This window comes from Colossoma macropomum, unplaced genomic scaffold (assembly GCF_904425465.1).
Source record: "Colossoma macropomum unplaced genomic scaffold, Colossoma_macropomum, whole genome shotgun sequence".
NCBI lineage: Eukaryota > Metazoa > Chordata > Actinopteri > Characiformes > Serrasalmidae > Colossoma > Colossoma macropomum.
The window spans coordinates 67,574-86,157 of record NW_023494828.1 but is presented as its reverse complement, the minus strand read 5'-3'; the positions used below and the strand labels follow the sequence as shown (position 1 = coordinate 86,157).

At 39.1% G+C, this 18,584-nt stretch overlaps 1 long non-coding RNA gene across 4 annotated transcripts in view; it reads left to right on the top strand.

The window, feature by feature from the left end:
* LOC118800238 overlaps positions 1–17,864 on the top strand; it is a 34,495-nt gene extending 16,631 nt beyond the window's left edge. For all 4 annotated transcript variants that reach the window (XR_005006195.1, XR_005006193.1, XR_005006192.1 and 1 more), the window contains one exon: positions 15,918–17,864. This is a non-coding gene — a long non-coding RNA (uncharacterized LOC118800238). The remainder of the gene's footprint in view (positions 1–15,917) is intronic.
* Positions 17,865–18,584: the final 720 nt, after the last annotated feature.

The window sequence follows — 18,584 nt, the reverse complement described above, 5'->3', positions numbered from 1 at the left end:
CTGCTGTTCAAATTTTTAATCTTTAGACACTAAACATCTGGGTCATGGGTACTGGTTGTTTTCTTGGGCTTTCGTAATGTCATCGCAATTTCTTATCAGCCCTGAATACAAATCAGGAATTTACTATAATTTCCAAGTGTAAGTGCTGGTTTTAGTTCATGGAGTTCATAGTTCATTTAGTACCTTTGGCCTTGGCCTGGGCCTTTGCCCTCCCAATAAAATTTATTTGCTATATTTTAAAGGTGTTTTATGTTCACAAGAGGACACTGGGCCTAGGCCTCAGAGTTCCATTCCACATTCTCTTCTTTACCGTCTCAATGGCTTGGTCTTTGGTAGCATATCCTTGCCTAGGATTCAGAGCTCCACTCACAATTTGTATTCAACCATTGGAACAGGTTTGGATTTTGGTTCAAAGACCCACCGACTCCAAGCCCCCATTGCAATGTTGTAGTCACTCTTCTTAAGGGTTGGGTATTATATAGTGGGCCCATGACCTTTGGCTCAAAGCTCAGATTAAATGTTTTTAAAACCTAAGAGTCATGAGTACTCAGTCTGGTCTTCACAAAATTAATTCCCTGTTCTATTTTTATGAGATATATGCCTGTGGGCCTGTGTTTAAGAGCTCATGTTCCATTTTACTCTTTCAAAATGAAATGGCTCATACTGGTTATTGGCTCAGATATTAAAGTTAAATTTCTTCGTTGGCCTCAGTTCAGAAGTTAAGTTAAAGATGCTGGGCTTTGGTCTCCAAATTAGCATTCAAATATTATAGTTCTTATTCTAGGAGGTTGGGTCTTGGTCTTATTTTTCTTTTATTGTATAAGGGATTTTTTGTTAATGATATGAAGCCCCGGGTTTTGTTTGGTTCTCTGAAGCCCAGGCTCAGGGTCTTTTTCTCAAGCTTCTCTCACTTAGCTATGAAAGATTAAAGTCTAGTATTTGTGTTTTAAGGCTCTGGTCCTTAGCCCACTGTCAGTGAATCAAACCTTAAGACAGGGACAATAATGTTCAAATGAAAGACCTAACACTCAAGTGTCCAGGCAAATGTCCAATAGCATGAGCCAGCCATTTGGTCTCTAAAGAATACATTTTTGGAATAGGAGCTCTGAGGGCAGGTCCCAGCATCATATAACCAACACAAAATCCCTTTGCCTATGGCCACGACCCAACCTCTTAGAATAGCAACTATAATATATGAGTTGTTTTTTGGAGGCCAGGGTCTTTTAACTGCAATTATGATCGGAGACCAACGGTGAAAAAAATATGCAATGAAATCTCTGAGCCAATACCCACTTTCAGCCATTTTCTCTTGATAGAGTAAGATTGGACATTAGCTCTTATACACAGGTACAGATTCCTCTAATCAATTACAGTAGAATGGGAAATTAAAAATGTGCAGAGAATTCTGTAGCCCAGGCCAAGGATCTAGTAAACATGACCCACATTTTTAGACATAAGTAAACCGAAAATCTGAGCTTTGTGTCAAAGGTCATGAGCCCACTCTCTAATACATGACCCTTAAGAATAGTGACTACAATATTGAAATGGAAACTTGGGGTTCTTGGGTCTTTGAACCAAAATCCCAGCCTGTTCAAATGGTTGCAAAGAAATTGTGAATGCAGCTCTGAAACCCAGGCAAGGATCTGCTACCAATGAGCCAGCCATTTAGACAGTAAAAAACAACTTTTGGAATGGGAGCTCTGAGGCCTAGGCCCAGTGTCCTCTTGCCAACATGAGACACCTTAGAACATAGCAAATAAATTTCTTAGGGAGGGCTGAGGCCCAGGCAAAGGCAGTTATACTCATTACCATGCCATTTTACCTCGAAAGAATGAAATCTGGGGCATGATTCTGAGGCAGCAGCCAAGGGCCTAGGAACTAAAACCAACAATTAAGGACAGAGAATATAATAAATCAATAACTAGTCTCCATGGTTGATAAGAAATTGCAATTACATTACTAAAGCCTAGAAAAAGTACCCATGACCCAGACATTTTGTGTCAGAATTTGAGCAGGAGCCAAGGCCTAATACCATGCCCCCCTACATAAAATCCTTACAGTAGTACCAAGAAATTTTGTTGGGTTCTCTGAAGCCTAGGCCCAGGGTCTTGTTCTCAAGCTTCTCTTGTTTAGCTATGGAAGGCTAATCTCTAAGTCTATGGTCCGGAGCCCACTAACAAAGAAGCAAACTTTAAGACAGGGACAATATTGTTGAAATGAAAGACCTAACACCCAGCCAGGTCACAGCATCATATCACTAATTCAAAATCCCATAGAATAAGGCCAAGACCCAACATCTTAGAATAGGAACTATAATATTTGAATAGTAATCTGCCCTTCTGAACAGAGGGCAATGATGAAAAGAAACTGCTGTTAAATCTCTGAGCCAATAGCCAGTGTTAGCCATTTTATTTTGAAAGAGGAAGATGGGAGATGAACTCTTAAACACATGCCCAGAGGCCTCTCTAATATTGTAACAGAATAGGTAATTAAAATTGTAGTTAAAATTATGGAGAGAAGACCTCATAACCATGACCCAGAATTTTAGGCTTAAAAAAAACATTCACATCTGAGGTTTGAGCCAAAGGTCATGGACCCACTCTCTAATACATAACCTTTAAGACTACAATATTGAAATGGGAATTTAGAGTCATTGGGTCTTTGAACCAAAATCTCAGCCTATTCAGATGGTTGCAAAGAAATTGTGAATATAATAGAATATAATAAATCTCTGACTAGTCTCCACGGTTAATGAGAAATTGTAATGAAATTACTAAAGTACCCATGATCCAGGCATTTAGTGTCTGACGATTAAAAATTTGAACAGGACCCAAAGCCTAACATCATTTCCCCCAACATAAAATCCTTACAGTAGTACTAAGATATTTTATTGGGTTGTCTGAAGCCAAGGCCCAGCATCTTGTTCTCAAGCTTCTCTCTTTTAGCTACGAAAGATTAAAGTCTACGATTTAAATTCTAAGGCTCTGGTCCATAGCCCACTAACATTGAACCAAACTTAAAGACAATAATGTTGAAAGGAAAGACCTAACACCCAGGTGACAGTCCAGTAGCACGAGTGTCTCTGCATACCTGGTGACAGGCAGAAGTGGCCGCTTTTGTGGCAGCAGAAAGCAGACACTTTTATTAGCGGCCGCCATTGAGCAGCCACATCGCGGCCACTTCGCCGCCACGGCGTGGCCACTTTTAGTAGCGGCCGCCATTGAGCAGCCACATCGCGGCCACTTCACCACCACAGCATGGCCACTTTTATTAGCGGCCGCCACTGAGCGGCCATAACGCAGCCATGTTTATTAGCAGTCGCCGTTGAGCAGCCACATTGACGGCCACTTTTATTAGCGGTTGCCACTTCGCGGCTACTTTATTAGCAGCCACCATTGAGCGGCCACATTTATTAGCGGCTGCCACTTCCAGCTCTGCATCGGACACATTTATTAGCCGCTTCTCCTGGGGCATATTTTGTGGTAGCAGTCACTTCATCTGCACAGCTATGATGAGAAGTCACATGAGCCACCATTATCTGAAGGGATTTGCCATGGGCTGTAGGTTTGTGGCACTTAGTGTTTGAGAATTTTTGAAGATAAGGAATTACTGGAACCCACTACATTCCTTAATAAGTTGCATCCTACAAGCATTGCAGGCTATAACCTTTTTAGGAAATAGGACAAAAATGTCTAAGTAAATATTAACCCATCACACATGAATTTATCTAACCTCATTAAATGATGTGTAGTTATGTTAGCCTGGTTATTTTGGTTTTGTGCAGAGAATATTTAGCGATGTGGCAACTTAAATTTACTTTGTCCTGTGATGGTTGCTGATGGGAGATTTTGCATTTCCTTTCCTACTTTCTTTCTTCTTTTGCTGTAATTGTTTTGGTAATGCTTGGTGAAAATTAATTACTACATTTATTAACATTAATAAACCATAAACATCAATATTATTAGGACATAAGTAATGTTTACAAAGTATTTAACACTTGTATTAAATTATATTTGTTAGTGTCAAATAAAGAACACCTGAATTATATATTTATTTTATCTATGACTATTTTTTTTATTACTTTTTAATTTTTTAACATTTTCTCATTTATATCTTTGGATTTATTTATTTGTCAATAACTCAATATAATTGTATATACCCAATATTTATTATTTCATTTAATATTAAATGATTAAGAACTATAACGCAAATTCAACATTTCTTTACGATGTCTTTTTACAGGTATCGTGTATTTTTTCATGCTTTTAAATCTCTCACTTCATTCTCAGTCTCAGCCTTTTGAGAATGGGGCTTCTGACTTTGGTCCCCCTACACCAATCCACAGAACTTCTCAGGTGGCAGAGCAGTTCTGTGAACAGGACAGAACAAATGCCCCTGAAAAAAGCAGAAGGACTTCAAAAAATAAAGTTAACATAGTGCTGGATAATTCACCGATGAGTCAAATGAAACGATAGAAAAAGGAAAAAAAAATCAGAATTTTTTTTTAAATCGTTCCATCAACCCAACAACCATCACAGGACGAAGTAAATTTAAATTGCCACATCGCTACCAAAATAACACGGCTAACATAACTACACAGCATTTTAGTGAGGCTAGATAAATTCATGTGTGATGAGTTACTATTTACTTAGACATTTTTTTCTTATTTACTTCCTAAAAAAGTTATAGCCTGCAATGCTAGTAGGATGCAACTTATTAAGGACTGTAGCGGGTTTCAGTAATTCCTTATCTCCTTATCCCCAAACACTAAGCGCTACAGCCCATGGCAAATCCCTTAAGATAATGGTGGCTCATGTGACTTGTCATCGTAGCTGTCCAGATGACGTGACAGCTACCACGAAATATGTCCCAGGAGAAGTGGCGAATAAATGTGTCAGGTGCAGAGCCAGCCGGTAATAACACTGCAGGCAAAGTAGCGGACGCTAATAAAAGTGGCCGTGAAGTGGCCGTGATGTGGACGCTATGTGGCTGCACAGCGGCGGCTACTAATAAAAGTGGCCATGATGTGGCTGCTCAATGGCGACTGCTAGTAAAAGTGGCCGCGATGTGGCTGCTCAGTGGCGGCCGCTAATAAAAGTGGACGCGGTGTGGCCGCGATGTGGCTGCTCAGTGTCTTTATAATAATACTACATACCACTTCTGGCTTTTATGAAGGGTTTGAGCGCTTATGGAGTGCTGGGAACACCTTTTCGGTGTACATTAGCGTCCACACTGATGTGATTTTAGGTCGGTTTCATTACATATAAAGGGTATTTTATGGCAGAAATGTCTGTTTATTATCATTATAACGTCTTCACGTTAAGACAATACTCCATAGTGTTTCTCGCCTTGATAAAGCGTTTGAGAGCTTGTGGACTGCAGAAAATGTCTTTTCAGTGTATCTTAACTCATATAACCACACCAACAGAAATGTCTGTTCATAATCATTATAATGTCTTCAAGTTAAGAGAATACTGCATAGCGTTTCTAAAGCGTTTGAGCGCATGTGGAGTGCAACAGTTCCTTTGTTGTGTAAGGTTATTTTATGGCAGAATTGTCTGTTCATAACCATTATAATGTCTTCCATGTTCAGATAATACTGCATAGCGTTTCTGGCCTTTCTAAAGCATTTCAGCGCTTATGGAGTGCTGGAAAGGCCTTTTTTAGTGGATATTAGCGTCTACGACAATGATTTCGGTATTGTACACGATAAGTCACCCAAGTTAAAGCTGTAGTGTTCATTGTCATGAAAATTTGATTTAGTGTCTGTTTCTTCATACAAAGGGTATTTAATTGCAGAAATATCTGTTTATAATCATTATAATGTCTTCACCTTAAGAGAATACTGCATAGCGTTTCTAGCCTTTCTAAGGCCTTTCAATGCTTATGGAGTGCTGTAAACGCCTTTTCAGTGGATCATAGCATCTAGAACAACGATTTCAGTAGTGTCCATGTTTAGTCACCGAAGTTAAAGCTTTAGTGTTCATTCTCATGAAAATGTAATTTACGGTCTGTTTCTTCATATATAATGGGTATTTTATGGCAGAAATGTGTATGTATAATCATTATAATGTCTTCACGTTAAGACAATACTGCATAGACATTCTAGTCTTTCTAAAATGTTTCTGCGCTTATGGAGTGCTGGAAACGTCTTTTCAGTGTAAATTAGCACGTTCAACATCGGTTTCAGTTTTGTACACGTTTAGTCACCCAAGTTAAAGCTTTAATGTTCAGTCCCATGAAAATGTGATTTACGGTCTGTTTCTTTATATACTATATCATGTAAGGATCATTATTATTATTGTTGATTGTGACGACGCTAATCGAAAAGCCCACTGAGTGGGGAGTGGTTTACTTCAAATGAGGCGCTAAACCATCAAAACTAAAGAGACTCCAGACCAAACAGTTACTCCTGTGGGAGCCACAAGAGTTTTTGCTGTGAAAACACGATGGACTGCAGCTCCAAATCACAGTCCACATCTACATCTCCCTTTTTTTCTTTTTCTTGTTATTTGACGATCTGATCTTTTCAGGTGCTAATTCACAGGTTTTCAGTGTGAGTAATTAAGAAGAAAAAACTACTTAAAAAAGTTCAATTTAGTATTTTTGTGGGCTGTTATGTTATACAGTTATAAACTAGTGGACCTTGGGGTGGAAAAGTTTGAAAACCCCTGGTCTAGAAGACAGCATCTTAGTGTAAAGCTCATTGTAACCAGTATATTTCACTTCTGGGTGTTCTCCTTTGTACAGTGTATATCAGGGCATATCATCATCAAAAGATTTGAGGAATCTAGAAAAATATCTGTGTGTAAATGGCAAGGCCAAAAACTACAACTTAATGCCCATGACTTCGGCATTGCATGAAAAACTGGCATGCTTCTGTGATGAATATTACTGCAGGTGCTCAGGAATACTTTGACAGTGTGTTGTCAATAAACACTGTTTGCTGCATTCAATGCAAGTTAAGACTGTGCTATTTACAGCAGAAGCCATATGTCAACAGCTTCTAGAAATGCAGCAGACTTATCTGGGCTTAATCTTGGTTGAAATTAACTGATAGACCATGGAAATGTCTGTTGTCGTCTGACTAGTCAGTTTTTCAGATTGTTTATGGAAATAACGGATGTCATGTTCTCCCGGCCAGAGAAGAAAAGGACCAACCAAATTGCTACCATTGTTAAGTTCAAAAGCTAGGGTCTGTCATGTCATGTTCTTAATGGGTAACTGGCACATCTGGGAATTAGCGCTGAACACATTTGGTCTTTTTCAGGGAAGTCCATGCTTATTTCAATATGACCACACCGTGTCACATTCTGCCCATTTTACAATAGCATGGCAGCGTAATCAGAGTGTGGGTGTTAGACTGGCCTGCCTGCATCCAGAACTATCTCCTGTTGAGAATGTGTGGGGCATTATAATACACTCAAAATATATCAATGAATGTCCCATAAAGCTGCGCTGCTGAAAATATGTATAACAGAAGAATGGCAAAAAATTCTGTTTGGATTAGTTAGTGTTCTGAGTTCCCAAATGAGTATTAAAGTCAGTGTAAAGCAGACATAAATGTTATTAACAATTAAAAATTGCCAAGAATATTAGGTATAAAATTAGGTTTCAAAATAGTGAACAAAATAAGCAGTATTCTCTGCTGAAACGCTGGGGACATGTTCGCTAAAGGCGCTAAAATCATGCCCAATCGCCAGAAAGATACATTAGCATATCCATTACCTCACTAGTTTAGGTAGCAAAGCCTCTGTCTGAATTTGCTTTGTCTATCAGCCACAATTTTAGTATCATTCATAAGACACTGCATAGGACATATTCCCAGACCCTGGAAAATGCAACTAAGCGAAGAACTGCCAGCTGAAAAGCATCCATTGCTGTTGCACTCTCCCTTAACTGGTTTACACTTTATATTCTCCATAACTGAATTACATTTTGCATTAACTAGACGAGGCCAGCAGGTAGCCAATAGGCTAACAGGCTTGTTCAATAATATTGAGAAACAGGCTTCAGATTCAGACCTTTCCAAAATAGTCACAGTAAAACTGCATGCATTGGGGTTTATTAAGTAACTTTCAAGGTTTTTGTATTAAGCATTATGATGTATAACTGCCAGATCTTCAAGTATATCTGGTTCACAGCATAAACTAAAGAGTTAATAAAATGATTGGAAAATACCAAGATTAATTTTGACATTCTGTTAATTTCCTGCTATCTCAACAACAGTTGCACTTTCTCCTTAACTCTGTGGTCCATATGCTCAAATATGTAAAGCATAGGAAATAAATTCTCCCCTGCATATTTAGAGTAGTAGTTTCTCCAGGTTTTAGGAAACCATCCCCTTTAAGTTATGAATATTAAATATTACACATCACACTGCACTGTATTAAAGACACGCCCCAACAACTGATGTAATTTCGAATGACGTCAGACATTCAAGTATTTGCTGCTGGAGTGCATATATAAAGGCACACTTTCTATCCCTTTTTGAACATTAAAATTACTTACAATTACAGCTTTGTCCATTGACAAAAGGAGACTCTTCTAAAACTTCTTGTTTTGGCCCTTTGATTCTATATATTGTGACTAATACAGATTTTTTTCTAAATACATAAAAAGCAGTAACATTTAAGGCCAAGCCTACCAAACACGACAGTAGGACTACATCCTCCCTACCCCTCTGGACTCCCAGCCTCTTCCTCCCAGCTCATGCCCCCTTATTTTGGCTCCGTGGTCAGCCTCCATACTCAGGTGGATGCCTTCTCTGTGCTGGGGCAGAGTGAGAGTTCTACACAGGCCATGGAGTCTCTCATCTCATTTAGTTCTGAAACTGGAGATGCTCCGAGGAGAGTCAGGACTGAATCACTGAGCACAGAAGAGCTCGACTCACTGTCTGAGTACACACTACCAGGTAATCTGTGATGTCAGCTGGTGTTCTCCTAACAAGTGTGGGCAACAAGTGATAAAGTTAGGTTTGACTCACTTCACAGGCTTTTTTCTTTTGATCCGAACAAAATGTAGCGCGGAACCTAATTAAAGAAAACACACACACATCACCTAAACCGCTTATCCTTCTGGGTCACGGTGGGGTGGTGGAGCCTATCCCAGCTGTCATCGGGCGGAAGGCAGGATACACCCTGGACAGGTCGCCAGTCCATCGCAGGGCATTAAAGAAAACAATGACTTCTCTTATTTGCTAATTTTTTAGTGCAGTTTGTTTACCAAAACAATTAAAACAATTGAAAAGTAGTTTACATCACAGGCACAGCCAAGAAACTGTGGGTGTCCTTTCTCCACAATATACATGAAAAACAAAACCAAACTTTCAGTGAAATATCAGTAAAATTTAATTTGCTCTTTTAAGCCCTATTCAAGTTGGATTCATTTTCCAGAGGAGGCCCAGTAATGTAATTTGTGTGTGATTTGACTGGCTTATTTGTACAGGATAAAGGATTTGTGTAATTTCCCCAAATGGCCTGGACTGGAACATCATTGTGTGGTCATTTAGGCTGGTGTTGTGTGAAAGACACTTTGGCTAAATGACAAATATGGTGCCACAAAAACAAAAGGCAGCGCTGGACATGGGAGGAGACTTTACATCTCATTTCAGTGTGTGGTAACACTCGTTATCAGTGGCAGTTCGAAATTATGGTGCATAATCATGCAGTATGGGAGGGAATGGACACCAAATTGTTGTGGGTTTCAGTGGTCCTGTTATGAACTTGAAGAATAACGAATTGGGTCAAATCAATCTCTGTTTTAACTATTAGCCTTGTCTCCAAGTCGCAAAAAAAGAGAAAAAATTGGTGTTGTTTTCTTAACCCGTTTTGTTATGTTACTGATGTTGATTCAAACAGGACTAATATTACTGTGGGAGCTTCCAAGTTTGGCAAATTAATGCATTCTAAAATTATTACTTAGCAGACTTGTAAAAACTATAGACATAGCAGATTCAATGCTTGGTAATAATCACATATCTAGTTGGTAATCACTCAAATAACTGTACCTCCCTAGGTAAAACTAATCTAGCTTGATAGGGCTTTAAACTACATTTTTCAAAGAGCATACATATTCGTTGTAGTAATAATAAATAACAACTGTAGATAGAATAAAGATATAATGACATGCAAAAGTTTGGGCACCCCTGGTCAAAAGTTCTGTTACTGTGACTGGCAAAGTGAGTAAAAGTTGACCTGATTTACAAAAGGCATCAAGTTAAAAATTACACACTTCTTAAATACTCTAAGCAAGATTGCTTTTTTATTTCAGTCAACAATTTCAAAACAACAAAAAAGGAAAAGAGTCCGAGACATGGGTGCCCTTCATGGTCAGTACTTAGTAACATCCTATTTGGCAAGTATCACATCTTATAAACGTTTTCCAGCGAAAAGTCTTTCATTTCTTGTTTGGGGGATTTTGGCCCATTCATCCTTGCAAAGCAAAAGAATTCTAGTTCTGTGAGATTCTTTGGCTGCCTTGCGTGCTCTGCTAGACGTGTATCCATAGATTTTCAATGATGTTTAGATTGGGGGACTGAGAGCCATGTCATGCTTTTTGTTGTCTTGTCCAGTATTATTCTAAAATCAAAAAAGTAGTGCTTTACATGGTAACCAAAAAAATGAACATAGCGTATGATTTTCAAGCCATCACTTAATAAATATCAAACCATCTATCGAGCAATTGGTAAGTCAGTGCTAACTAGGAGAGATGTCTTTATTAGCACATATTAGATACTGGTTATCTAAAGCTGATGAAGGTTTAGATAATGATGATAAAAATAAAGATTTAAATCTGAGAGATTGAAGTCGAGCAACCATTGAAGAGACAAAAAGGCAGAATTGAACCTGTTCTGTAGTGTTTGGATCTGTAGCCTGATAACCCTAACGTTAGCTCAGAGAGCAGGCTACAGACCCGAACAGTGCCACCCGTCACAGTATAGGTTTGATTCTGAAAATTGGTGCTGTTGACACAAATTTAGATGAAGGAAATGTTTGCGAGAGCAAAAGAAGAGCACCTGTTTAAGGGACAGTGCAAAGTTGAGTGATAACAGTTGGAGTGAAAGCTGAAATCGAATGTGTTCTGTGGTGTGTGCAGAGACTGTGTGGTTCTGATACATAGGTCTGATACGTAGGTCTGTGCTGTTTTTAATTCTAGCTTTGATTTCCTCCCTCTTTCTGTTATCAACACCAATTAGTGTGCCTTTTGAAACAGAATTGGGAGGAATGTGTTTATCCTTTCAGAGGTGGAATAGATATTTAACATCATCATTCTAAAATAGTCATTATTTTTACCTTGTGCGGTATACTGTATTACCATCTTACCGCCCAACCCTAAAATATATCTTTGCTTACTGTGGCCAAAAATTCTATTTTAACTTTATCAGTCTGTAGGACTTATTTCCAAAATGCATCAGGTTTGTTTAGATGTTCCTTTGCGATCTTCTGATGCTGAATTCTGTGTTGAGGGTGCAGGAAAGATTTTCTGCTGATTTACTCTTCCATGAAGATCATATTTGTGCGGATGTCACTGTTCAGTAGAAAAGTGCACCACCACTCTGGAGTCTGTTAAATTTTCTGAAAGTCTTCTGCAGTCAAATGAGGGTTTTAATTCTTTTAATCTTGGTAAGTTTTGTTGGTCTTCCAGACCTGGGCTACAGAATTCTCTCCACAATTTTAATTCATTATTCTAATGTAATTGATAAGAGGCCTCTGGGCCTGTGGATGAGAGCTCATGTCCCATTTTACTCTTTCAACATGAAATGGCTCATATTTGGCGTTGCCTCAGGGATTTCATTGCAGTTTCTTTTCATTGCTGGCCTGAGTTCAGAAGTTAAAACATCCTGGGCATTAGCCTCCAAATTACCATTTAAATATTATAATTCTTATTCTAAGCAGGGTGGGTCTTGGCATTTTGTGTTAGTGATATAATGCTGGGACCTGACCTCAGAGCTCCTTTGCCTGGATGTTGCCTGGATGTTAGGCCTTTCATTTTAACATTACTATGCCTGTCTTAAAGTTTGGTTGATTGTTAGTGGGCTAATGACCTGAGCCTTAGAAAACTAATCCTAGACTTTAGTCTTTCATAGCTAAACGAGAGAAGCTTGAGAACAAGGCCCTGGGCCTGGGCTTCAGAGAACCCAACTATAATAATAATAATAATAATAATAATACTTTTATTTATATAGCACTCTTCATGCTGGTGGCAGCTCAAAGTGCTTTACAGACAGGTGATAAAATATAGTTATAGAAGAGATCATTAGTATTTAATTAGAATCAGAAGAAAATGAAGATTAAATTACAAGATAAACACCACGAGGCATTCAGTTTTAGTTAAACGCTAATTTAAAGAGATACGTTTTTAGGTGCTTCTTAAAAGTGAGCACTGAGCTTGACTGTCTAATAAAAGGTGGAATTGAGTTCCACAGTTAAGAAGCATAATAACTGAAAGAGGCCTCTCCATGTGTTCTGTGTTTTACAGAGGATATTTGTAGAAGGCCACTATCTGCAGATCTTAGATTACGTGCCGGAACATAAACAGACAGACACTCTGTGATGTAAGCAGGTGCTAGGTTGTTTTGAGCTTTAAAAACTAGTAGCAGAACCTTGAAATCTATCCTGAATGACACAGGCAGCCAGTGCAGTTCTTTCAAAACAGGAGTGATATCTCTCTTTTTTGTTTTTGTTAGAATGCACGCTGCTGCATTTTGTACGAGTTGTAAGGGATGTATAGTTTTCTTAGGAAGTCCAGTAAGAAGAGCATTATAGTAGTTAAGTCTGCTTGTAACAAATGCATGAACAAGTTTCTCTGTGTCGCTCTGAGATAGAAAAGGCCAAACTTCAGTGATATTTCTTAAATGATAAAAAGCTACTTTAGTGACCGTGTTTACATGCAGGGTAAAACAGAACTCAGAGTCTAAGATCACACCCAAGTTTCATACTTCAGGTCTGGTAGATGAAGCTAAAGAACCAAGTTTCTCAAAAATCATTTTTCTTTGAGTTTCTGTACCAACGATCAGTAATTCAGTTTTTTCATGATTTAATTGTTGAAAATTTTGCAACATCCACTGAGAAATATCTGACACACAGCTGGTTAGTCTGTCTACAGAGTCTTGATCTTCAGAAGGAATAGAAATGTATAGCTGGGTGTCATCAGCATAGCTATGAAAATGTATACTATGCTTGCTAATAACATCACCTAGGGGTAGCATGTACAAAGAGAAAAGCAAAGGCCCTAAGACTGAACCTTGGGGGACTCCACAAGAAACAGCAAATCATTTTGATGAATGATTTCCAAGTGAAACCATGAACTGCCTATTACTTAAATATGATTTAAACCATTCTAAAACGGCCCGAGAGGCCGACCCAGCATTCAAGACGCTGGAGTAAAATCTTGTGGTCAACAGTATCAAAGGCTGCACTAAGATCTAATAAAACCAAAATAGAAGGATTTTGTGCATCAGTGCTGAGCCTGAGGTCATTCATAACGCGAGTCAATGCTGTCTCTGTACTATGGTTAGAACGAAAACCTGACAAACTTCTCATATAAATTGTTTGATATTAGATACGTATTTAGTTTTTGAAAACAACTTTTTCTAAGACTTTACTTAGAAAAGGTAGGTTTGAAATTGGTCTAAAATTATTTAGTATGGAAGGATCCATGCTACTCTTTTTTAGCAGAGGCTTCACCAGGGCAGTTTTGAAAGCATCTGGAAAAACACCTGTTGACAGAGAACAATTTACAATAGTTAAAACATCATTGTGCACACAATCAAAAACCATCTTAAGGAATGAAGTAGGAACAGGGTCAAGATCACATGTGGATGAACTTTGAGTTTGTTTGAAATAGTTGTGAGCTCCTCATAGTTGATAACAGAAGAAGATGTCATTACTGATGTAGGTGGCTTATCAGGAACGTTATAGGAGCTTGTTTGAGTCTGCTGAGCTACACCCTGTCGCATCAGGTCTGTTTTATTTTGGAAGTGAATTGCGAACAGATTTTAGAAGATAAATCATCATTAAATGCACTAGCAGACAAGTTAGGGTTAATTAGTTGGTCTATGGTGGAAAAAAGGATTTTGGTATTATTTTTGTGTCTATTCATTACACTAGAGAGAAATAACTGTCTGGATATTTTCATAGCATTATTATAGACTGAGATCTGCTCTTTGAGAATATCATAGTGTATCTGCAGTTTAGTTTTCCTCTCTGGGGATTTACGACAATTTCTCTTAAGCTGGCGTATTTCCGCATTCATCCATGGATTTTTAAGAGTACGCAAGCTTTTCTTTTTATCCCTTTTTGTTGGGGCGAGAAGGTCAAGGCTTTCTAGCACTTAGATTGGAGACTAGATCATTACAGGATGGAATCGTATCTATATTTGCTGAACTATTATAAACAGTTCTCTACTTTTCTACTGTTTCTGAGTCAATGTAACATTTTTTTAAAGTAACTTTCAGGTAGTCCTTTACTTCTAAATTGATTTGAAAGAAAATACTGAAGTGATTTGATAAGAAAACATCCGAGATTTGAGACAACTTTGTGTTTAAACCTTTAGTGATGACCAGATCCAGGATATGACCTAGCTTGTGGGTAGAGCTGCCCACTTGCTGCTTCAAATCAAATGTCTCTAGAAGTTTAATGAATTCTAATGAATTATTATCTGAAGGACCGGACCATCGATATGTAAGTTAAAGTCCCCAGACAGAAGAATCTTCTCGTAGTTTGTGGACGCTACTGATAATAATTCCACAATTTGACATAAATTTACTATTTTGCTTTGGAAGTCTGTATATTATGTAAATTATTAACACAGGTGTATCGTTAAAAAAGTTGACCTACTCAAAAGACATGAATTCACCAGTAGAGATACTTTTGCAGATAAAGTCACTATTATAAATGCAGGCCACTCCTCCTCCTCGTCTGCCCTATCTTACTGTATGCATAAATCTGTACTTTTCAGGAGCAGCTTCAAGTAGAGCTGCTGTGCCATTATCACTAAGCCATGTTTCTGACAGAAACATAAAATCTAGCTTATGCTCCTTAATAGGATCTTGAATCAGCAGGGTTTTGTTATTTAGTGACCTTACATTGAGTAGAGCAAGGTTTAATTTTCTGCTAGTTACACTATGTGTTTGGTCTTTTTAAGGTCTATGTAAATTAAATTATCAGGGTTTTGACCGTGCACATTTTTCTTTGATTTTTTAATTACACAGGGTTTGATAACTCTAATGACGTTTTTGGAGCAAAATCTCCCTACACAACTAGTTTTAGTGTTAAGACAGCAGAAACAGAGAGGAATGGTAGCAATTAAGGGGACATTGTCTATATCATTAAAGGCACTTACCTGTCTGCTGGTGATACTACTTACCCATCCGTTGTCTACTACAGTTAAGTCCAGTCAGGCCTGGTGTAGTACTTTCTCGATATTCCCGGATAAGATAACAGACCTGCGGCGGCCCGGGTGTAGTCCGTCCCTGCGGTAGAATGCCGCTCGCTCCCAGAAAACACTCCAGTTGCTCATGAAGCCGACACCGTTGTTCTTACACCAGCCTTGGAGCCAGCAGTGCAGTGCTTAGGGCCTTCTGAACACCTCGCTTCCTCTCCGGTAGGTGTTCAGCGGTCCCGAGATGACAACCCTGGCCTTGGTTCTCTTCTTAATGTTGTCTAGAAGTAATCTAAAATGTTCCTTGAGGACTTTGCTCTGATGGGATGAGATGTCATTCACCCCTGCGTGAACTACTACGGTGCTGACGTCACCGTATTTGCTCAGAGCCACGGGAAACCGCTTGGAAATATCCAAGACCCGGGCACCTGGAAAACAATAGACAGCCGAATTACTTTCAGAGCAAGTTGCTTTAAGATGTCTCACTATTGAATCTCCAATTATAATAACACTCTCCTGACTCTCTTTCCGAGGCACTGAAGCAGGCAACAAGCTGAGGGCTTCGAACTGGTTACCGGAGGTGAAACTCGGCGGGGGGAGGAATTGGTGAAAACCTTCTCTTTCCCCGGCCACGCTGGCGTTCCCAGCCCTGCTCTGGCACGGGCATGAAGACGGGCAATCCTGGTGTTAAACGTGGCAGTAGCGCTCCATCCGGCAGAGTAGAAGTCGCCACCGGGCTTGGTCTTGAAACAGCTGTGTAGGACGCGTCCCGGGCTGCTTCCAAATGGGTTTTCCACTCGTGGAGCTCGGTCTGCTGCTTTAGGAGAGCCCTGATCTGCTGATCCAACTGCAGCATCCTGCTCAGCGTCCGGAGCTCACGTTAAGTGGCGGCCGCCGTTTTGTCAGCGTCCAAACAGAGAAATAAAGGTTAGTTAAAACTGAAAACAAAAATCAATGTTGTAAGGGTAACACAGCAAGACACAAAATAAGTATTTAGTTAAAGCAGGTAACCAGAAGGGTTAATAGCAAGATAAAAGAGCAAAAAATAACAATCAGTAAACGAGCAAACCCAAACGTGCGAAATGTACGACCTGTTCAGTCAAAAATGGCGTCAACTAAACTAAATTTCTTGGTACTGTTCTAAGAATTTTATGTTAGGGACATGATGTTAGGTGTTGGCACCTGTACTTGTTTTTTCATTGGCTTTAGTAATTTCATTGCAATTTCTTATCAACCATGGAGACTAGTCAGGGATTTATTATATCCTCTATCCTTAATTGTAGTTTTAATTCCTGGGCCTTGGACCTTTGCCTCAGAATCATGGCCCAGATTTCATTCTTTTAAGGCAAAATGGCAGGGTTTTCAGTATATGACCCTTGGCCTGGGCCTGTGTTGTGTATTAGAGAGTGGGCCCATGACCTTTGGCTCAAAGTACAGTTTAAAAAATTTTTAAGCCTAAAAGTCTGGGTCATGGTTACTAGGTCTTCTCTCAACAATTTAATTCCCTATTCTATTGTAATATGATAGAGGCTTCTGGGCCTGTGTTTAAGAGCTTATGTCCCATCTTACTCTTTCAAAATGAAAGCAGTTTCTTTTCGTCAGTGGCCTTCATTCAGAAGTGCAGTTATAAGACCCTGGTCTTTAGCCTCCAAATTACCATTCAAATATTAAAGTTCCTATTCTAAGAGGTCGGGCCTTATTTTAAGGGATTTTGTGATAGTGATGATGGAGATTTTGAATAAATATTCCCTCAATCAGTAATCAAATATATTAGCTATTGTAATCATTAATCAAATAGGTAGTATTGGCTTACAGATAATATTAATTCTCTCACAGAGGGTAGGCCTTTGTCTGTCTGCATAGGAGATTCTAGACACTGGAAAGCCCCTGGGTCCACAAACAGGCCTGTGTGTACTTACTGACCCAGAGAACAGAGGGACAAGTTGACCTTGAAAGGTAAAGCAGACTGGTAAAAATTGGTTGAAACTAATTTTTAGGAGTAAGCGCAACAAGCGATGGCCAAATTGATGGATGTAGAGTTGCACCTATTAGAGAACAAGCTAATATCAAAATTTGAGAAGTAAGGTGGGGGGATATCAAATTACCCCACATAAATGGTATATAAACAGTTGTTTGGAACATTGTTTGCGCAGTTGCTATGCCATCTGATGCTGAACTAGAGAAGAAGCCTTTTTCCCCTCTTTCCACAAACTCAGCGTCTGAAGACTCTTTCTTTTTTTGACATCTTTTGAGAACTTAGAGCAGTTATTAAAGAAAGTGTTAAGCCAGTATTAAAACATTTCTTTTTTATTCATAATATTTTGTTGGAGGGGATAGCCCTTGGTCCCCACAGTGATATGATGCTGGGACCTGGTCTCAGAGCTCTTATTCCATATTTTATTCTTTAGAGTCCAAATGGCTGGCCCATGCAACTGGATCTTTGCCTGGGTTTTAGGTCTTTCATTTCAACATTATTGTCCCTGTCTTAAGGTTTGGTTCATTGTTATTGGGCTACAGACCAGAGGCTTAGAAGTCAAATCCTAAACTTTAATCTTTCATAGCTAAATGGGAGAAGCTTGAGAACAAGACCCTGGCCCTTGGCTTAGGAGAAGCCAACAAATTTTTTTGTACTATTCTAAGGATTGTATGTTGGGGAACATGATGTTAGGCCTTGGCTCCTGTTCAAATTTTTAATCTTCGGACGCTAAATGTTCGGGTCATGGGTACTTGTTAGTTTCCTAGACTTTAGTAATTTCATTGCAATTTCTTATCAACCGTGGAGACTAGTGATCAGGGATTTATTATATTCTCTATCCTTAAGTGTTGGTTTTAGTTCTTGGACCCTTGGCCTTTGCCTCAGAATCATGTCCCAGATTTTATTCTTTTGAGGCAAAATGGCAGGGTATTGAGTATAAGGCCTGAGAGCTCCCATTCTACATTTTATTGTTTACTCTCTAAATGACTGGGTCATAGGTAGCAGATCCTTGCTTGGGTCTCAGAGCTGCATTCACAATTTCTTTTCAACCATCTGAAGAGGTTGGGATTTTGGTTCAAAGACCCAATGACTCCAAGCTCCCTTTCCAATATTATAGGGTTAAGGGTTATGTATTAGATAGTGGTTGCATGACTTTTCTCTGAAGCCTAGGCCCAGGGTCTTGTTCTCAAGCTTCTCTTGTTTAGCTATGACAGATTAAAGTCTA